The sequence below is a fragment of the Tachypleus tridentatus genome, chromosome 13 (assembly GCF_004210375.1).
Source record: "Tachypleus tridentatus isolate NWPU-2018 chromosome 13, ASM421037v1, whole genome shotgun sequence".
Taxonomy (NCBI): Eukaryota; Metazoa; Arthropoda; class Merostomata; order Xiphosura; family Limulidae; genus Tachypleus; species Tachypleus tridentatus.
The window spans coordinates 61,922,392-61,945,493 of record NC_134837.1 but is presented as its reverse complement, the minus strand read 5'-3'; the positions used below and the strand labels follow the sequence as shown (position 1 = coordinate 61,945,493).

At 34.6% G+C, this 23,102-nt stretch overlaps 2 long non-coding RNA genes across 5 annotated transcripts in view; both read left to right on the top strand.

Moving 5' to 3' along the window:
• Window positions 1-381: 381 nt before the first annotated feature.
• The window catches only part of LOC143240016 (uncharacterized), a 41,712-nt gene continuing 18,991 nt past the window's right edge, over window positions 382-23,102 (top strand). For 3 of the 4 annotated variants that reach the window (XR_013021508.1, XR_013021505.1, XR_013021506.1), the window contains exon 1: window positions 382-548. This is a non-coding gene — a long non-coding RNA (uncharacterized LOC143240016). Of the gene's footprint in view, window positions 549-1,721; window positions 3,640-23,102 lie in introns of those variants that run through there. The other variant, XR_013021507.1, reaches the window with a different exon arrangement.
• LOC143240015 (uncharacterized) lies at window positions 21,329-22,721 on the top strand. The gene is made up of 2 exons (XR_013021504.1): window positions 21,329-21,587; window positions 21,797-22,721. It is a non-coding gene; the product is annotated as an uncharacterized LOC143240015 (long non-coding RNA).

The following is a 23,102-nucleotide window of genomic DNA, read 5'->3' as shown; positions in this document are numbered from 1 at the left end:
GAAATTTCTAAACGTCATGCCAAAACGCTTTCTAACAAACAATAAAGAAATAATTTAAATAAAAACATAAAAAAATAGTTCACAAAAACTACATAAGGGGTCCTAGCGACAATTAGAGAAATTAATTGCAACAGTGATGATAATTTTTATTTTATTTTTGATATGTAATCAAGAAAAATGCATGAAATCACAAAAAAGAAAGAAATCTGGGCCTCATTGGTCGTCATAAGGTTGCTGTAAAGTAAGGAAAGAGGGAAATAAAGTAAATGTTTTGTTATCAGTAAAATCTATAACTGAGAATGAAAGTAAAAACCCGTCGCGAGTTCTGAGAAAATAACTAATACCATTTTTCTGTGAGTCATTCAATCGTACAATAGGTAGTAGGCTTATTTTTACATGTCAGGTCCATACAGTTTTTGACGAGACCCCTCTAACGATTCGCAGTCGGGTCAGTAGGACGTCCGAAATTATGTCATAAACACGTCATGTGCAGGGTTTTGTAAAAACTAAATGAGAGGATTGGACAAAACAAGAAGAAGAAAACAAAGGTAAACTCCTGTTTAAAGAGCTCTTAAACGTCTGGAATATTCTAGAATAATTTCATAAAAGAGGGAGTTTTTTACTTTTTATTTTGTTAAATTTAAAAACTTAAAGTGAGTAAAATTCGAAGATTCATGTTTTGTACGTTTATTCGCAAAATGTGTGAAACAAACAAAATATTGCAATTTGTACACTAAACTCGGGTTTTTTCCAAGACATATGCTACATTTCATCTTAATTTGTGTTTAATTACCTCTCTTCTCTGGTAATTTTTCGTTTTCACATTTTAAAAAACCTCACATTCAGTAAGTTAGTTTGAAGGCAACACTTGCAATGTCACACCTTAGGTATAAACCCAACAGTTTAAAAAGTGTGGTTCATTTGAAACGGAAATAATAAACATTTCAAGTACATAACAGCAACAAGAATCACTTTGTTTCTTACTGGTAAGCCACCCTGGTGGCACAACGAGAAGCTTGAGGACTTACAACGCAAGAAACCGGGTTTCGTTACCTTGGGTGGGCACAGCATAGATAACCCATTTGTGTAGCTTTGTGCTTAACTACAAACAAATTTAAATACTGTTGTAAAAACTGTTTTCTGACTTAGTTCTTTAATATCCTTTCAAATGAATAACAATTATTCTCGTCGTTATCATTTGTGCTAAAGGAAGTGAGGGTTAACTATCATAATTCTCACGGTAGATGGAGACAGATAGCTCATTGTGTAGCTCTCCGCTATAAAAAGAAATCCATGAATTAAGCTAACTTTTACTAGACGTTTAAATCTCATAACAAAAGGAACAGACATGATTAAATAAAGTATTGATACTTTTCTCCACGGTAAACCTTTTTTTCTTTTCCCAAGTGAAGGGGCCGAAAGTTGGCAATAATTAGTAAGTTAGTTTGAAGGCAACATTCCGGTTAGTGGAATATATAATCTGCTGGAGCATTGAACTAGAATTTGTTTATGTACAGACTGTTGGAGGCTATGTTTTTTTCAACCATTTTACGTAATGATTACGTCTTAGTTAAGTCTGGAATTTTCTTGAAAATCTAGGAAATAACTTGAAAGTACAAAAACACGAAGTAGACGAGAGTAGAATGTGGAGATAGTTGATTAATTATTTAGAAAGCCAATCAGTCAATTTCTTCTTTTTTTTTTTTTTATTTCACGCCCAGCAACTAAAGACAATCTGTGCTAGCCGACCCTAATTTTGAAGGGAGTGAGGGAAGGAACAACACCCATTGGTAACAATTGGTCTACTCTAATCGAACTGTGGAATTGAACTTCACATTAAAACAATTCCGCGGATGAAATGGCATGTTCGGTGAATGGATTCGAATCAAACTGCGAGTGAAGTGCCCTAACCACAAGACCATGTCAGGCCCAGTTAATTAGTTAGTTCATAGCTGTACATTTGAAACTTGCGTGTTTTTGTTGTTTTTTCTTAACAAAGTATTGTATGCTCGAGTAAATTAGATGGAATATTTATTGAGGCGTTATTTGCTGATGCCGAAAGTTAAACGTAATTACGCGAAACTTGCACAAATTTTCTAACTTATAGTCAAAGAAACAAATCGCTGTCGTTATCATTAAGTAGGCTTGGCTTGGTATTCTTATTTTTACCAAATTATCCAAAAGAAATTGATAGAACAATACATATGTCTAATTTTTATCATATTATTTATTTTCTATCATATTGTTGATACGTTGTCAATGAACATAAAACTCGGATATTGAATACATCGTCCATAATTCCTTAGAAATTGTTTGAACATTTCTATCTCCACTGTATTTTAAATTCATGTTGGAGCTCATTAGGAACGTTTTTATAACAGTTACTTGTTGAACGGATTCTTTCTTTAAACGAGATCTATCTCGTGATTTTATATCAAAACACGTTTCAATTCCAGTGACTTGGATGAAAAATAAACTGTGTCAGTACGTCAGCGGTTGTATCGAAATGGTTTAAAAACATAACCCTGGTAGATGCAAAACAGTTACACCGTGTAAAGAAGAAATGTAGTCGATGATATATAAGAAACACTCGACTAGTCACGACGGCAATTAAAGAAACGAAACAGATACTATTTCATCGAAGTATTACAAACACGAAAACCAGATAAATTAATAAACTCGTTGAGAAAAAAACTGAATATGAACAGGCTTGGAGACATGTTCCGTGCGTTCCCACGACAAACTTCTCACTTCTTGGAATATTCATTAAGTTATTTGGAACCCTCGTGTAACAATTTTTATATACAAAATAACAAATGTGTTGTCGAAATGTAGAGAAGTTCTTGCTAAAATAACTTAATACTTTAAAAATAACTATCTGTTGTTGTTACTTGTCAAATAGACGGAAATTATCAACAGTAACTTAAAAGTGTTTTTGTTTTTATTAGTGCTAATTGTAAGCTGCCTGACAAGAGTCAAATACAAATTCGAATGTAAAGGACTTTCGGTGCTGAATCAACTATAGGCAAAAAAAAACCCTCTTTTAATCTACACCGAGATTCGGTCAAGTATACTTATAAACAAATATGATTACAAAATTGGTTTAAATTTACAAGTTATACAAAACATCATTGAAGTAAATGATCAGCAAATTGAACTAGTCACTTTTGGGGTAAATATATAATAATTTTCTTTTAAGAAAATATTATATGTTACTGGTGGCTCAGCGATAAATCCGAGGGCTTATAACACTACTAATACTAATGTGTATCTGTCGAATTGCAGCCAGCCAAATGAATCCCAGTATTAGCTGAAAGCCTCTTCGGCAGTGGTACAGAAGACAGTGTGTTTGACATATTCGTTACATTCTTCTTTGCTTTCACTTACAAGTTCTTCTACTAATAATTTTTTGACACATGTACATAAACTAAAACGTTCACATATAATTACGAACAAAATTGTGAAAACAGGTGAAGCCTAGAAAACAATGTCCAGTTAATCAAATAACATTTTTAAAAAAACTTAAACCAAAGTTTATAGAATGTATACAAATAATTTACCTTTCTTAAGTTGGATTCAATTTCATGTTTGTAATTAGGCCTAAATATAAGTATGGAGTTTGTTTAGTGGCATATTGCATCTTAAACCTTGAAACTTCGGAAGGCATCTTGGAAGTCTAAGCCCTAAGCCACATCTGGTCCATGTAGCTTATATATAAAACAAAGTAACAGTGGCGTCGTGCCCCTAGACTACTGATGACCACGATTCCCACAAATGCTTTCCACATACTGTATCAATAACATCTCGCCCCCCCCCCAGTGCCTCAGCGGAATGTCTGTGGATTTACAATGCTAGAAACAGGGTTTCGATACTCATGATGGTCAGACCATAGGTAGCCCTTTGTGTAGCTTTGTGCTCAGGTTCAAAAATATTAATAATATCAAATCCATGTATATATAAACATTCGATTAAGTATACTCAAAACATTTTTCTGTGTTAGAAACCAATACATTAATCAAATTAGTAACCGCAAGTTAATAATATGAAAATATTATTTGCATTAATATTACAATTAATCGATCATCGATAACAAAAGCATTTTGAATTTTAACTACTCCCAAAAAATTATTCGAATGATGCCTGTGAAAAAAACAACTTTTTGTTTGATGTTTACAATTAGTTAAAGATATGTAATGGAAGTTGCTAAAACATGTGTACCATGGACAAAATGCGTTTTAATGAGTGACTTGAAATGGCGTCTAGCGTGGGTCAGTTGTAAGAGAGCGCTTTATAAGAGTGCCTTTGAAAAGATGCTGCTGGGTTTGATAAGATTATCTTGAGAAGTTTCTGTGGGTAGTGTTAACTAACTATCCTCCCTTTGGACTATCATTACAACACTAGGAAAGGCAAGTAAAGATAGCACCTTATTAAGAGTGAACTTTATTAATAAAATTAAACAACGAAGAGAAACAGATAAAAATGCTTTATTCGGTCTTTGTAAATGGATTTATTTTGCAACGTTTCCGCCTTCTTTGCCTAAAGTAGGCGTAAAACCGAAACGTTGCAAAAAAACCCATATACTAAGAGCGTAGATAGTATTTTTATCTATTTTTTTACGTCGTTTCCTTTTATCAGCAAAGGTGGAGCTCGTGTATGTAGCTTTGTTTGATAATCAACATAAGAAACAGACAAATAAATGACTTGATAAAATTTATTTGGGGAGAGGGAGTTATCAAATCCAATTGTTTACTCGTCTCTACAAAAAAAATAAGCAAATATATGATCATTGATTTCATTGTTACAGTTTGCGCTTTGAAACAAAGATGGGCACTGATCCAAACCTGATTTTAAGATATCGGAACTGGAAACCACAAATGGGCCTGTTAAGAACGTAGTGTGCGACATTATCAGCAGGTTAGTATAATATACAACGTGACACATCATCTATCGCGTTTGATAAATCTTAGGACTTCGACAGAATGAACTGCTTGGAAACGACAGCTCTCTGTTGTAATATTTCAGAGTGTATAGTGTTTGAAGCACCTTTCGTGTTTCGTCAGCTCCAGTGTTTTGTCACGTCAAATTAAGCAGTTTAATATCGTCCATAATACGCTGTAGCAGTGACTGACTGATGTGGGAGTAGAAAAACTTCAAGTAAATCAAAAAAGTTATTTCAGTGATTGTTTAACAATGTAATCGACAAGGATTATTGACCATCACTCGCTGGACTTAGTGTAATAAAATAAAAAAGAAATCAAGGAGATAAAGAAACAGAACAGTTGATTTATCGTCAGAGTTAATACGTGAATTTCTTTTGTTGTCTTCCAAAATGTGTAATTCGAAGTGAAGACAATTACATATTTTGATAATAAAGTTAGAAAAAAATGACAGTTTTACGTACTAGCCTTGAAGAAGTTTGGTTTGTTTTAAATTTCGCGCAAAGCTACTTGACGGCTATCTGCACTAGCCGTAACTAATTTTGCATTGTAAGACTAGAGGGGAGGCAGCTATTCATAATCACCCACCGCCAATTCTTGGGCTACTCTACCAACGAATAGTGGGATTGACCGTGACATTATAATGCCCCCACCGCTCAAAGGGCGAGCATGTTTGGTGTGACGGGATTCAAACCCGCGACCCTCAGAGTACAGTCGAGTGCCTTAACTACCAGGCCATGCAGGGCTCCCCTGAAGAAGTCGCAAAGGCGAAATGTCGGTTAAGATAACAGTTATCTTATAATTATCTGGAGTATTTGTTTGTGTTTTTCTTAGAGCAAAGCCACATCAGGCTATTTATTCGAATCCCTGATTTTAGCATTGTAAATCCGTAGACTTACCGCTATACCAGCGAGGGACTATCTGGAGTGTAAAAGTCGTTTTATTTTTGTAACTTTACCAGAATAAGTAAGTATCACCTCAAAAAAAAAAAAAAAATTAAACGGGTGTGAGACACAAAATTAATGAAGTAATCTGATGTCATATTTGGTCTTTGGTACATTTTGAAAACTTACATGTGCTATGCCATAATAGTTGTAAATATAATATTTGAAGTAGATGTCATGGGTGTGAAAGTGAGAGACGTCCAATCATTGACTGTTAAAGAGTAAAGGCCATGGGGTGAACAGTTTCAAAATAAACTCAGTTTTCTTCCTCAAACCTCAGCATATGTCGACCTTTCTCCTTCTTCTACTTTTCGCTATGTGCAGAAACTATTTCTCTCAACATTATTTTCAAACCAATAATTTGTATTAAAACAATCTGATTAGCCCCAACCTACAGATATATTTTTGTTTGTTTTTTTACAGCTAACAATATACATGTATATAGTTCTTGTTTTCGTATGGGAAATATCTACACAATAGCCTATCGTTACTCTGTTCACAACGAGGAATCGAGTCCAGGAATTTAGCGTTTGAAGTCCCTAAACTTAACATCGGCTTACTGGGAAACAATGGATGTAAACACGTGTATATATAGTATGAGTATTGTTAGATGGTGCTACACACTCATTTTTTTTTCTAATTCAAATTTTTTTGTTGTGTTTTATACTTATAGCAGAACTTTTAAATACGGATGATGGGTGGTCATGCAAAAGCTATTTTGGTGGAATACAATACTTAGACCTTGACGTAGCGCCACCTGTCTTAAGTAATCTTACCATCGTATTTACACATCAACATCTCAAGTTAAAGAAACTGGAAGATAACCGAATACGCTGAGTTCTCGGAAAGAGATCATAGTTTGGATAGTTGCCAAAGATTCGAGAAATCTAGCTATCTTATGACATCACAAAGAAATACTGACGTCAAACTACCGTGTCAGGGCACGTGAGTTACGGTATTTGTGAATTCAGAGAAACATGACTGAAAGGAGATGAAATTGACTCAAGTCACGTGCTATAAAATCTAAATCCTTATTTGACAAAGGTTTCTGTGCGTCCCTGTTTATACGTAGCAAATAACTAAACTGAATCTCACTAAATCTGGCACGTTCTCTCAGCCTCCACCACCCCTCCTCGCAGGGACATAAGAGTCGGCATCCGGATCTGACCCCCCTATGTTACCCCTGGGATCCCCAGTGTCTTCTGCGCTGATGGTACTTCGATTAGTTTATAAACTACATACCTTTTTTTCAACGGCTCAAAAATGAAACTGGCATATAACTACGAACATTACCTGCACAGAGAAGGTTCTAAGCCCTTTAAAAAGTCTTTTTTTTTTTTAAAGTGAAATGAGTGACAAACAAAGCTATGACTATCATCTAATCCATGTTGCATGTGTTACACCTTAACTCAAAAATTCCTGAAATCAAATAATATAACTCAAACATTTCATATTAATAATCTTCACTTTTCAGGTGTTGTTTATCTAGTTTATGTAACCTAACAAGTGCTTTCTCTGACAAGTTTACAATCGTTAAGTGTTATTGATCAAGACACAAGGTTCCCCCCACTGGTACAACGGTAAGTCTACGGATGTACAACGCTAAAATCAGGGGTTCGATTCCCCTCGGTGAACTCAGCAGATACCCCAATGTGGTTTTGCTATAAGAAAAAAGACACTCAAAACAAAAGATATTTTGTCGTGCAGCCAAAACAACCTGCAGGATGTACGTGTGTCACTCACAGGAGTGATAGTTTAACAGTTTTACTTTCTGTAACTCTGACTGAGGTAGTGCAAATTATCACATATTTTCAGTGGATGGGCTCTCCTGAAACCTTACGCCACATAACAAATTTCAGGACAATCCATTAACAAATATCTGATATACAACATTTCTAATTTTGACTGAATTTCTTCTTTTTTTATTTCTTCGCACCAAAAGTACGGAAACTTTATTTGATAGAAAAACACCAAACATGTTCGTCCTTTCAGCCGTGGGGGCATTATATGCGACTATCAATCCCACTCTTTCTTGATAAAAGCCCAGGAGTTGACAATAGGTGGTAATTACTAGTTGCCTTCCTTCAAGTCTTACACCACTAAATTAAAGACGGCTAGCGCAGATAGTCCTCAAGTAGCTTTGTGCTAAATTCAAAACAAACAAAACCAAACCTAAGATATTTTTGATTGGATTTCCTTTCTCTCGGTGTTTCAGGTATATGTTTGATTTGAAGAAGCTGAGGAATATTTAGAGTATAAAAGGTGTGAAAGAAAATAAGGCGTCATTATAAGAGTTTATAATTAATTACAGGCCACCCTATTCTTTAGTGGCTCGTTACGGGTTTCCAGAAGAAACAGCTGTATAACAGCATTTCCACTACACTTTGTTGTATGTAAGAAGAGGCGTTGAATACGATAACCCATTCTCGACAAGGAACTGAGTTACCTCGAGTAATCTAAGAACAAGTCAGGTCTTGAAAATACGGTTCTTCGTTAGAAAAACGTCTTGGAGAACGAATCAGAAATTTAACCATTTTTTTCACCCGCTGCTAATCCTTGGATGTTTGTAGTTCTTAATTTGAACAAATCAAAATAAAGCTAATCGTAGCTTAAGACATGTCTGGTTCCTTCTCATCAGATAAACAAATAAAAGATGGATACGTTCCAGTTACACAACAACCTCAATTTCCAATAATGCAGATTGCCAAGATTAACACAACATTATACCAGGTTTACAGCACTAAACTGATATAATGTTTCATATTCTTGTTGCCAGAGGCTAGTGGTAAAGTTAGCCACTTCAGACGCTGGGCAGTAAACTTGAATTGATGTTTTATGCTGTTGTGTTCTAGTGTCTGAGAAATTTGGAATAATCACGTTATTAGATTATAAAACTCTGGTTGCATTTTAGATAGATTTATCTAAGACAGTACTATATCACACAAAAAAATCAAATGACAAAAAAACCTCCGACTGTTGTTTTTTGTTTCACAGCAATAAAAAATTCAATTCCCAAACTGATTTTTAAGGATATTTAATTTGGTATGCGATACCAGTGTTTTAATATCATTGACATTAAGTTGTTGTTTTCAGACAAGGAAGAATTAACAAGTCAAGAAATATGGGTTTAGTTGGTTTGTTTCGAGTGTTCACACGAAGTTACGCCCCCTGGTTGGAGAGTAAGTGACTTTGCTCTTAAACCAAACAAACATGAAGTTACGCCAGCGCTATCTGCTATAGTCGTATCTAACTTTTAACTGGTGAGCTAGAAAGAGAAGGCAGACAATCAACAGCACCCACCGCCTCTAATTGACTGTTTGTTTGTTGATGTTAAGCACAAAGCTACACAAGGAGATTCGTGCACTGTGCCTAACACTGATATTGACACACGGCTTTTAGCGTTATAAGCCTTCAAACTTACTGCTTAGTCGCTGGTGGGCACTCTGTTCAAATACGGAATTTTGACAGTCACACTTATAACGCACCCAAGGCGCCAAAGTACAGAATGGACGTGAGCCACGGATCCTTGGATTCACAGTCCAGAATGCTAAACACTAACCCCAACCTGTTCTGGTCAGATTATGAAATGAGTGATATCTGTTCGAATATTGGTAATACATTTTCTAACTTGGAGAAAAGTGTGCGATTTGTTTTTAACATTTAAATTAAACTATATAATTATAATAGTACTGTCTGTTGTATGTCCATGTAACTACTTCGCAGGGTGTGGATGGATCTTTACCAAAACTGGTATGAAGTTTGATGTACGTCCATGCCTGCGTACGTACAAATTTTCAAATTTGCATTTTGCGTTTAGAAATTTTTGTTGACGTTTTTGGCACTAACCACCTTTTTTAGATAAACCTTCACCAAATTTGGTACAAAGGTTTGTTGGGTCCATGCAAACTTATGGTTTCACATTTTCTGTTTTGCAGTTTTTATGGGCGTTTCTGCGTTCCTTACAATAACATACAAGGAAAGCAACTTTTCACGTCCTAAGTTAACCTTTCATTAATCATGTATTCAGGTAACTTTCGTCCACGGCACTGGTACTCCAACTAGTTATAAACAGCATTTCTTATATATTAAACTCTACGAAGCATAAGCATTATAACACTGTTGAGAAAAAAAAAATCTTAAATATTCATTGTTGCCAAAATTATTATAAAAGCCGGTGTATTTGAAACTTGTAAACAACAAAACAGAACTAAAGTACAAAAAAGGATACGAAAGTTCATTTATTTAAAAATTAATAAAGTAAAATTACTGAAGCTAATTTTGTGTAATGTATTTACAACAGAGCCACCTGTTGGCTTTGCAAGCATGCCCTTCCTGTGAGGGTACTCAGTGGCGTGCACAGAGGGGATAGATGGGTGGGATCAGCCTCCTGTCTTTCTTCTCTTATAACCCCAAAGTACCCCCTTTGTCAGAAATAAATGAGGGAATTTTCAACAGCAATTGAAATTATTTTAGGCAGGATTAGAATAAATTAGTATATGATACATTTATTTCCAGTTTTTGTACGCCAGCAATAGCATGTGTATAACTAACCAGTTCGATTTTATTATTCATCAAGATCTCTCCCAGTTTATCCTCAACTTGAAATTATATTAGGCAGGATTAGGATACATTAATCTGTGAACCTTGAGCGCGATCAAATATGCCAGTCGAAACGGTTTAACATACCGAGTTCAAAACTGTAATTAAATCTCAAATCGGCCAAAAGATGACGAATCCGTTAGCTAAAAGTTTTTACTTGAAAGAAACAACAACAACAAAAAACACGAAAAATCTGAGCCATTATGTTACATCCTGCGAGAACGTAACTACGCGTTCGTTCAAAAGATGCTCTAACTTTTATGGACAAACTTTATATTACAATTTTGATTTTCATCCTTAAATTTCCAGGAAAGTAGACAATAAAAGCAAGTGTTCAAAAAACAACAACAGAAAAATAACATTTTAATTCTTCACCGATATCAAACTGTTTTAGATACGGAAAATGTTAGAGACAACATCAGTATAAACACTGCGCTAGAACTAATACTATTCCTTAGGACAGTAATTATCATATTGTTTGCCTAAGCGCAAAGCTATTTAATGAGCTGTCTGTGCTGTGTCAACCACTAGTATTCAAACCCGTTTTTTTTAGTAATACAAGTTTCTCAAACTTACCACTGGTGCACTGAAGGTCAGGTTATGATATCATGAAGTTAAAATAGAAACACCATTATATGTAAAAACAGCTCGTTTGGGTTGAGAAAATATTTTACGAGCCGTTTTTACATAAAATTTTCTCTACAAGTGGGTTTTCTCAACATCACTGAGAAACACCATTAATTGCATTAAAAATAAAACTTCTATAATCTTAAAACTAGGCTAGTTGTGGCCAAATAATAACCGTCCCGGGATTGTGCATCTGATAATTCATGGTTAGAGACAAGTTACCAAAAAAAAACAAAAAACAAGCTCTGGAACTATAGGTGCGTTGTTTGTTTCTTTGAAGTTGAGCAAAATCCAACACCATGGTCTATCTGTGATCCGCCCACAACAGCTATCGAAACCCGAAGTCTAGCGTTGTAAGTCCACAAACATATCGCTGTGCTACTGGGTGACTGAATGCGTTGTAAGAGTGATGATCAGAACCCATTATTCGACCATACAAGGGTCGGAGATGAGTATGCTTTGGATTAGTTGCCTTCTTCTAGTCCTTCAGTCCAAAGTTAGGGCGCAGATAGCTCTCGTGTAGCTTTGCACGAAATTCAAAACAAATCAAACCAAAGTTAGGCTTGATTATGCTCTTTCTCTTGTATAGCTTTGGGTAAAAATTCTGTATCAAACGAACAATAATATTAAAAACTAACAGGTCCATTATTATCTATAATAATCCCTCTCTGATATAACTTAACGTGTTTTATCAAAACATCTAGAGAAAATAAAAGCTGCACGTTGTTCTAATATTGACCCGGCCTGGCGAGGTGGTTAAGGCACTCGATTCGTAATCCGGGGTCGCAGGCTCGAATCCCCGTCATACCAAGCATATCTCGCTCTTTCAGCTGTGGGGGCGTTATAATATGACGGTCAATCCCACTATTCGTTGGTAAGAATAACTCAAGAGTTGGCAGTAGGTGCTGATGACTAGCTGCCTTCCCTCCAGTCTTACACTGCAAAATTAGGGACGGCTAGCGCAGATAGTCCTCGTGTAGCTTTGCGCGAAATTCAAAACAAACTTATAATATTAAAATTTATCCTATAAACTAGTGTACATACACCGTATTGTTAAATTTAACATATACACAATAAGCAATTTGGTATTCGCCACCGTTTCAAAACCGTAATGTTGCGCTAGTCACGGTTTTGTTATATATGCAACAAGTGTTTGTAATAAATCGAAAACCTTCTATATTCAAGCTTTAATAATAAAAAAATTGTAAACTTAGCCATGCCTTTGTCAAGATAATGAACAATTAACGTCACGCAAACATTTTAAATTGTATAATATGGAGAAATGTCGTCACGTATGTTCTTAAGAGTCGATGAATGAGTAATTAAACGCAAGACACACCAATACAGTTACAGCCAGTTCCCGAAATCCTATACATAAATTTCAGGAAACTAGCCGTCTCAAAGTGTTCTTTCGAATGTAAGGTACACCTCTTGGTTTGAAATTGTTCCGCTGTCATACACTGGTAACCGTTAACGTGAAGACCGCGGGCCTAGTCCGCCGATCAAGAGCTCGAATGTGTCATCTCAATTTACTGGCAAAAAGATTTGAACAGAAAATACAAAAAAAAAAAAGGCAAAACCATAACAGCCTGCCGTGCTAGAAAAGGTGTTTGTATCTAACGGGCTATCAGTTGTAGGTTTATCACCCTAAAGGACAGTAAACTGTGTTTGTACAGCAAACATTATGTTACACCATAGGTTCGACAACGTGAGTGCTAATGAACTTTCATGCAAGTATTTCTATGATTTACATTTCCAACATTGCTGTGAAAAGAGTCATTAAACTGTGGATTTAAAAAGTTTTAAGACACATAAGTACTAAAGATCTTATCTGTGACTTAGAGCCGAAATACATCGTCAACAGAGAGGTTACTAAACTTATAAAACAACGTATTATAATACGTCAAGTACATCGAGACGATACTTTCCATATTTAGAAGATACAATTAACAAGACACCTGAGATGTGGATTCATTGTCCAAAAAAATAATTAGTAAAAATATAACCCTGTTCAAGTTATTTTTACACCTAAAGAAAATAAGCCTATATGTCATATGATTTTCACATGATGCTCGTTTTCCAAAAATGTAAAACATAAAAAACTGCTAAATTCATGATTGGTTGAATAATTCTAAAATATAAGTCACTAACTTATTTTAGCAACTAAATGCAGTTAAGTGATGAAGGTTTTTGTTCCCAGAACTATATATATAGTGTGTGTGTAACAAAATGTTAGACTATTCTATTTTTCTCTCCTTCACTTACTTCTTGCACCAGTTTTGTGACTTTAAAGGCCACTCTTCACATTTCAAATTTACAGAGAAGCAATGATAAAAATGTTGAGATTGTACTTTTCAATTAAACGTAAATATAAATTAAATTCATATGTTCTCCAAATGTACAAACATATATTACACTTCTTGTAGGAAATAAGTTTATTAAAATAAGCTTAAAAATAAACAAAATTAATTAAAGCTTATCCACTATACTTTATTTTTATTTCTTCTTAATTAAAACCTTATTTTAACTGTACTTTCTCTTGTTATTATAGAAATGCCATTTATTCTACAATCTGTCATAATATCTCTTACTTACTTTATTGTCCTTTTCGTTATTCATTTCATTTTTTTAATATATCAAAATAAGACATCCCCCTAAATTAAGCCCTAGTGTCATATTTTGGAGTGAAAATTAATATAAGCCCTGTCTTATTTTCGGAGAAACACGGTAAATTACACAAAGCATAGTTCTTTCTGTCACATCTGAAAATACCTTCTTTAGAAAAACCTCTTTCTATGGGTTTATTGAATACTTTATACAGATTCTTAGGTTGTCTCCTTGATAAAATAATTTCATTATTTTTGAATACATCTTTAAATCTTTTAATCTATTATTTGTTTTAATTGTATATTAACAAATGATATATCAATATGTACCTTTGAACAATGAATCAGAACAAAAAGGTATAACATGCTACTTAGGTGCACTAACATCTTAATTTCAATGTTTTTATTAAAAAGTTGTTCTTAGTAATCTCCAAACCTCTTAATATAACATTTACCACACATTAATAAACCCACAAATTCTCATCAGTATGATTTTCTTAGTAATAATCCCAAACACATAAATGTTCCTGTACATCTTCCAAGTAGATTATATCATTTTGTTGATGATGAAGAAATATGAGTTAATGTTTTAAATCTAGTAATAATCTATTCTTAGTGCTGTCATTATCCTGAAAAAATACATAAGGGGATTTTGAAACTGCTAAGAATAAATGTCTTAATAAACAAATTTAAATTAAGATATTTGTGCACTTAAATAGCATGTTATACCTTTTGTTCTGACTCATTGTTCAAATATGCATATTTATATTTCATGTTAATACATAATTAAAACAAATAGTCAATTAAAAAACTTAAAGATGTATTCAAAAATAAAACAAATTATTTCCTCAAAAAGATGACCTAAAATTTGTATAAGTTATGCAATGAACCCATAGAAAGAGTTTTTTTTCTAAAGAAGAATTATTTTTTATGTAATTTAGGTCACATGAAAATCACCAAAAAATAACAAATGTTTTTTTTATTAATGACTTATTACTTCTAAGAAAGCAATAACTATTTTAGAATGTATAAACTGTGGTTACTTCTTTTCAGTGAAAAACTAAATTTACATTAATTCAATGTTTGATGTTCCACCCCAATACCTAACTATATGCTGGTAAACATTTTAATTAATGTATCTGGGGAAAATTTTAAATTCTAAAAAAGGCTTATTGTTATGTTTTCCCCTTTTGGAGCATGTAATGTAAAACATAAAATAATATGTTTCAAAAATATTTTATAATATTTTTTGTAATGGGGCAAAAGTAGTTGTGAAAAGCCAGTTGGAACTGCAAAATCATAAAAGGAAATAAAGTAAGAAATATTAAATTATGAAAGATTACAGAAAAAATGGCATTTTTATAATAACAAGAGAAAGTATAGTTAGAATAAGGTTTTAATAATAAAAAAAGAAATATAAAAAAAGTATAGAGGAAAAACTTTAACTAATTTTGTTTGTTTTTGAGCTTATTTTAATAAACTTATGTCATACAGTGAGAGTGTTATATATTTGTACATTTGAAAAATACATGTATTTAATTTGGATTGTTTATGTTTAGTTGAAAAATGATCGTCGAATCTTTTCGTTATAGATTCTCAGTAAAATTATATCCTGGAGAGTGTGACCGTTTAACTTACGAAACTGATAGAAGAAATAAAAAGAGTCTAGTATTCTAGTGTTTTGTCATATACATATATATTACCAAGTCATATATGATGAAAGGGTTTATAACTGAAGTTGAAAAAGCATTCTATAGTAGTTGTTAAACGTTAATCATACTTGAAAAGAGCCCTTTAATTAACAGGCTTAGTTAATAGGACAGTTACAACAAATACACAGTTGTTAGAGAAAAGGTACCATTTAACAGGCCTAGTTACTAGCATAGTTACACTAAATACTTACACATTTGTTAGAGAAAAGGCACCACTTAACAGACTTATTTACTAGGATACTTACAATAAATACTTACACATTTGTTAAATAATCAAGCCTTTCGTGGAACTGATGATTGGTTAAAAGTAGACCAGGTTCATAAACAACGAATTAAGAAGCCCAAAATAAGCTATAACAGTTATTTCTCGATGCAGTTTTCTTAGCAATTAAACGAATGGAGTAATGTTATTTAATAATGGACTGTATATGAAGTCATCAAGCGTGTAGCTCTCTCTAGTTTTAGAAACAATTAATATTCAAAGAATGGATAAAAGTTGAAGAACATTTCATTTCCCTTAGGGGCATGAGATTCTTCTTAGAACACTTAGGAAAGATGGAATATGAATATGAGGGGCTAACAGAATCTAGTTTGAATATTAGGGGCTAACACAAGGGTGTGTAGACAAGTGTTACAACTAAAAACAAAATTGTATTTGTCTTTCTCGCGGCCGTCATCCTTTGAACCTGGCACAGTATAATACTTCAAATACTTTCAACTGGGCAAAAACGGTACTGTTTTTGTTTGTTTGTTTGTTTTTTCTTCAAAGTAGCGACATCAATTAGAATATAAATTATTTTGAAATACTTTGTCAATATCACTCTCAAATCATTTTGCGATATTAAACGAGAGTGTAAAACTGGCAAGATACTAAATGTAAGGGATAATGGCAGTATTGATAAAACTGAGGGAAACTCTAACATTATACAGTTTGTTCGTCCATATGTATTTTGTAACACAAAACGTCCATTATTCCATCAGTCACTTGAAAGTCATTTTGACATCACGCTATTCATTCGACCACAAACGTTTTGTCACACGAACCGTCCATTATTCCACCAGCCAGCAGAGTCGCTCATTCTTTAGTGCATTTATTAATCATGACCCCGTCACACCAAACAGGCTCGCCCTTTCAGCCTTGGGAACGTTATATTCGTACAGTCGATCCCACTATTTGTTGGTAAAAGAGTAGCCCAAGAGTTGGCGGTGGGTGGTGATGACTAGCTGCTCTCCCTCTAGCTGCTAAATTTTGAACGGCTAGCGCAGATAGCCCTTGTGTAGCTTTGCTCGAAATTCAACTTAGTAATGTAAGATTAGAGGGAAGGCAGCTAGTCATCACCACCCACCGCCAACACTTGGGCTACTCTTTTATCAACGAATAGTGGGATTGACCGTGACATTATAACGTCCCCATGGCTGAAAAGGCGAGCATGTTTGGCGCGATGGGGATGCGAACCCGTGACTCTCAGATTACGAGTCGCACGCCCTAACACGCTTGCTCATGCCGGGCCCTATATTTTTGTGAAAGGATTAGAACAGTACTCGAATGAAATAGCGTTTAAAGAAAATTTTTAAGTTGGTTAAAGCCTTTTGATAACTATGACCATTTTCAATAAACAGATTACACTACAGTCAGGCAATGATTATGAGTGAATAAGGGCAACAATGGCTTATTATTCACTTCTTATATTTACTTTTAGAGATACTACCCAGTGGCGCAGCGGTATGTCTGCGGAATCACGCTTTAAAAAGCGGGTTTCGATACCGGTGGTAGACAGTGCATAGATAGCCCATGGTATAGCTTAACCTAAAGAAACTCCTTTAAAATAATTTTACAAATAGAAACTGAACCATAGAAAGTGTGTGAAATGTAGTTGCAAAGTACTCTTGGCAGTGTTTCTTTAGCTTTGTATAATAACTGAAAGTGGACGTTAAAGTTACAGATTTTTAAGTCAGTTTTTTTCACGATCTGAAAATAAAATACATATATTTATTAAATTAAAAGTAAATGTCTAGGCCTAAACTTCTAATCAAACTCTTAATGCTGTTCTATTTAAATAAAAGTATAGCCACTTTTTTAAACTATGTACAAAACATGTTTTCACATTTTACATTTAACCAATACACAGTCGACGGATGGCCCATGATTTAAAGTTTTCACGAAGCAAATATATATAATTTTGTAATGTAGACAGTGTACGATAAAAATATCGTATTGCTTCCCACAAAAGCAAAATATGAATCTTTTTATAGCTCTTTCGGTTCTGCTTATCGCTTTTTTCCATCTTTTTTTTCAATAGCATACAGTAATTTATGAAAATACCTTCAAACTTTCAAGTATCGACGCATGTTCAGAAATGATGAGTTTTTGAATCTCTGAAATGTATTCAGTATGACATAACGTTACTAAATTTATAGTCACGGTTATAGACGAAAACCAAGGACAAGAAAAAATGAAAGGACAAAAATCAATGTATCTTGATTGTTGTAAATCTTAGGGGAAGGTTTGATTTGTTTTGAATTGCGCGCATAGCTACACAAGGGCTATCTGCTAGCCGTCCCTAATTTAGCAGTGTAAGACTAGAGGGAAAACACCTAGTCATCACCACCCACCTTCAACTCTTGGGCTACTCTTTTACTAACAAATAGAGGGGTTGACCATCACATTATAACGCCTCCACGGTTGAAAGGGCTGATATTCGAACCCACGACCCTCAGATTACGAGTCGAGTGCCTTAACCACCTGGCCATGCCAAGCCTAGGGGGAAAGAGTCCGAAACATTTGTTCGTGATTACAATTGTTTGTCTTACTTCTGTCCAAACAGAAGTATACTATATCGCATAAAGAGAAATTCGTTCAATACACTTCTTAACACACCAACACGAATAAATATTTGTTAAATAAACTTCTTAGCACAAGAGTACTGACACAAAATTTGTTAAAGAATCTCCATAACACATCATCACAAAAATAAAATTGTTCACGAAATTCCAAAACACTCCAGCGTGGAGAAAATTTATTTGTCCAAGAAACTCCTTGGACAAAAAAAAAAAAAAACAGTAAGAAATGTGAAAAATAAATAATATTGTATCTAAAAACATTGTGATTTTTTGTGTTGTGAACAAGTACTGTAGTAGTAATATGGTAAATTAAGCATCTACTAGGGACACTAGTTTTTGTGTGTTTTTTAAAGGAAAAGTATTTCCACCCTTCTATAGATTAAATTATAATGACTTTTCTCTAAACTGGCTATGACCATCGTCAGTGTTTGGTGTATGAAGGTTTGATCATTCTGTTGCATACCTTTAATACCATATGAATAATAGGTACATATATAAACTTGAAAGTCACGTCTTTGTGAATTGCTACTCTTTTACTAAATAATAGTGTGAATGACCGTGACATTACAACATTCCCCGGTTGAAAGGGCGAGAATGTTTGGTGGAAGATGGTCTGTTTGTTTGGTTGAAGCACAAAGTTATCCAATGGGATATCTATGTTCTGTCTACAACAGGTATCGAAGCCTGATTTTTGGTGTTATGAGCTCTTAGACTTAATGCTGAGCTACTGGAAGGCTACACGTAATGATAGTTAAATAATAAAGCACAACACTCAACACGAGATGATCAGCAAAAATAAAAATATCTGTTTTGAAACCTAAATGAGGTATTGAAAAAAATAAACAAAAACTTTTCAGGTTTGTTTTATTATTACGTAATATTTTATTTTGTTTTATTGAGATGCTTAGTTCCTGGAGATACCTTTTTCAATATAACGAATGTATTTAGTTTCCAGTAGAGGGGGCCGAAGACCGCTTGCAGAAGTAACCATTTTAATCACTTACACCACGTGGCAGTAGTATATTGTCTGTCTACTAATGTTTTTTAGACAAATAGAAAAAAATAATAATTTGGAGGTAGAGTGGATGATTTAATTTATGAAAAAAAAGGGACATTTGTTTGTTTTATAATTTCACGCAAAGCCACACAAGGGATATCTGCGCTAGTGCCCCTAATTTAGCAGTGTAAGAATGCAAGTTAGTCATCGCCACTCACCGCCAACTCTTTACTAACGAATAGTGGGATTGGCCGACACATTGTAATGCCAAATTACTAAAAAGGCAAGCATATATAACGGTTATGACATATACTAAAAAGTAAGAGTGAAGCATGGAAACCAAAAACAAATTAACGATCTCATTTGAAAGACGGAAGTTTAATATAGTTTAACTGTTATTGCTCTTCCCTGACAGGCTTCAGTTTTGGCATGGCCAAGTGGTTAAGGTACTCGACTCGTAATCCGAGGGTCGCTGGTTCGAATCTCGTCACACCAAACATGCTTGCCCTTTCAACCGTTACAATGTGACAGTCATTCCAACTCTTCGTTGGTAAAAGAATAGCCTTAGACTTGGCGGTAGGTGGTGATGACAAGCTGGATTCCATCTAGTCTTGCACTGCAAAATTAAGGGCAGATAGCCCTAGTGTAGCTTTGCGTGAAATTCAAAACAAACAAGTATTTTTAATTTAAACGTTTGTAACGTTGTTGGGCTAGGGGGAGGTTTGATCTCATGTGTTGAGTGCGCAGCTCAACATTTCGAAAAATGTTCCAAAGCTTTATAATAAAGTCAGATGTAAATAAGTAGGGTAGAGTAACAGGTTAGGCTGTAAACGTGTAATCAGTACATGATTTATTTATTTTGATGCTGCCATCCGGTTAATTAATTCATTGTTGGAAATTTTGAGTTTGTGACGAAGTACAAGAGATAGGAAATTAGTAATATAAGTAAGTGGAATTTCTATTTAGCCGTTATTTGTGATGTCAGAACTATTATTAGTTACACATGATCGCAGAACCCGTCAACGTTAAAAATAAAACACTTTTGTAACCAGTGAGTGGACTGGATTTTGCATTCTGTCTCTTTTTTTTTTTTTTTTAATTGCCGAATAAATCTGAAACGGATCCGCCCAATAGTAAAAATTATGAAAACACTGCAGGCATTACCTAATAGCTTACTTTATAACTTATGAAGGCATATTTTAAAATTAGTCACTTCATCGATTTATTCCTTTAATTGAACTAGTTAGGCTTATATACAAGTTTCATATGTCATTTATGAGTAAACTTTAATACATTTCGGTCAACTCCTGTGGCCCGACATGGGCAGGTGGTAAAGGCACTCGACTCGTAATCCGAGGGTCGCTGGTTCGAATCCATGTCACACCAAATATACTCGCTGTTTTAGTGGCGGGACGTTATAATGTTACGATCAATCTCACTATTCCTTGGTAAAAGAGTAGCCCACGAGTTAGAGGTGGGTGGTGATGAATAGCTGCTTTCCCTCTGGTCTTACACTGCTAAATTAGGGACGGCTAGCGCAGATAACCCTCGAGTAGCTTTGCGCGAAATTCAAAACAAACCGAATCTACTCGTGTCATTTTGCCTTATAAAGGCATAACTTTAATCTGTTTAGAAACAAGAATTGATTTGTGTAGAAATATCCTTATTCTTAAATGTATGACATGCAGATGAATATATTAATTACAAGATTAATTAAGTAAAGGCACTGAAATTCAAAGCTACGTTTCTTTTATTTATATGAGTGATCAAATACAGTTATTAATTTCTCACGTTCCACATACAAATCCTTGTTATAAAATTCCGAAGGAAAGTGTTTATGAGAATGCAACTTCATCTGGGTTGCATACGCTATCGGCAAAGCAAATTCTTTTTCTTATACGTACAAAAACAGTCAGATTTATGTTTAACTCAAGTAATAAGTATCAACTGGTAATTATACTTTACAAAATTATCTACTTCGTAGAACTTACGAGAATTTTTAAGAACCTTTTAGAATTTCTAAAACTTTCCATAGTAATATATATACAGTGGTTCACCACTCACCACTTCAGTTTAGTTCTAGCTGCCTACGTGAACACATAGGCCTATCTGGTTTTATCAGAGATGGCATCAAGAAGCTGCAAGCATTCTCCACTGCTATGTTTGTGGCCAATTTATCAAGATAAGAGCGAAAACGTACTCTGTGACAACATCTAGTAAAATGTGTGAAGTTTACAAGGCATATTTCGGCATGCCTGTCGGGGTTCAAGACAAACCTTGGGCTCCTCATTTTACCTGCGAGCACTGCAGTAAAACTCTAGAAGGTAAGACGGACAGTTTTTGCTTGCTTGAATAGTAAGATTTTATATTATACAAATTTTAGACCTTTTAAAATTTAAATATATATATATTTTAATTTCCAATAGTATAGAAAAAATATCACATATAAAATATTTTTCATGAACCTCTTACACATTAGTTGTGGATAAAATAAATTTATTCTTCATAATAATTTTATTTTGCTCTTTTGCAGAATGGTACAGAGGGGAAAAGAGAGCCATGAAGTTCGCTATTCCAATAATTTGGCATGAACCCACTGACCACTCAGGCAATTGTTACTTCTGCATGTTGGATCCTTCCAAACGTCGGGCTGGCAAGAATGCATCTGCTATCTTATATCCGGATCTTCCATCATTCATCGCCCCCAATGCCACACTGCCTTGAGCTCTCTATACCCATTTCGCCAGAGAGAAAGCAGCTATCCTCAGAAGAGAGCAGCAAATCAGAAGAGGAGGTAAACGTTGAAGATCCAGTTTACAATTTCAGAGGTGCAGCTGGTGAGAGAAACCCATACTACCCCAACCAAAGAGACCTCAGTGACTTGATCAGAGATCTTGGTCTTATGAAACAATTTGTCACAGCTCTTGATAAGTAGTATGCAACCTTCAAGTATCTTCGAGACTTCTTCCCCAAGCTGTCTGAGGCAAAGGTCAAAGCTGGTGTCTTCGTTGGACCACAAATAAAGAAGATCCTGGAGTGCACAGAATACCCCAAGAAGCTGGACAATCACAAGGCTGAAAATTATGTGGAACTGGTTGAGGCTTTGTGAAAATCTACAGCAAAATGGACTGCAGGAGGCCCCTGAAAGTCCATATCCTTGACGCTCATCCTGATAAATTCAAGGTGAACATGGGAGCATACTCAGAGGAGCAAAGCGAGCGCTTCCACCTAGATATACTGGACTTTGAACGCCGCTATCAAGGAGCGTATAACAAAAACATAATGGGAGACTATATTTGGGGGCTGATACGTGAAACTGATTTACATTACAGTCGCAAATCTCGAAAATCTACTCACTTCTAATCATTTTTGGATAACTTTAGTATAAATACATGTAAATCTTGATTCATGTGTTGTTTTATTCAGACCTTATGTAAATAAAAATGTGTAAATTTGCCCGTTTTTGCATAGAAAATAGGTTAATTTCTAACTTTCATTATCCAGGCTACAAAAGCAAAGTTTGAAGGAAATAATGGCCATTTTCTGTACTTTTACAACATAAGCGATTAAGAAATAACACATACTATCCAGGAACAAAATTTGTGTTACATAGTGTTATCATTTCATTGATTCCTAATGGGATTTAAAGACTCAAGTAAGTCTGTGATAGGATTTGTATACTTTAAATAGATACTTGTAAATCGTTTCACTAACTGCCCTATGTATGGTGGTTTAGTAAAGTGTGCTGCTGAAGGACTTTCACAATTAAAAACCTACACAGCACGACTCAGTAGCCATTTGCTCCCAGAGAAATGTAATATTTTATAGATTTAACTTCA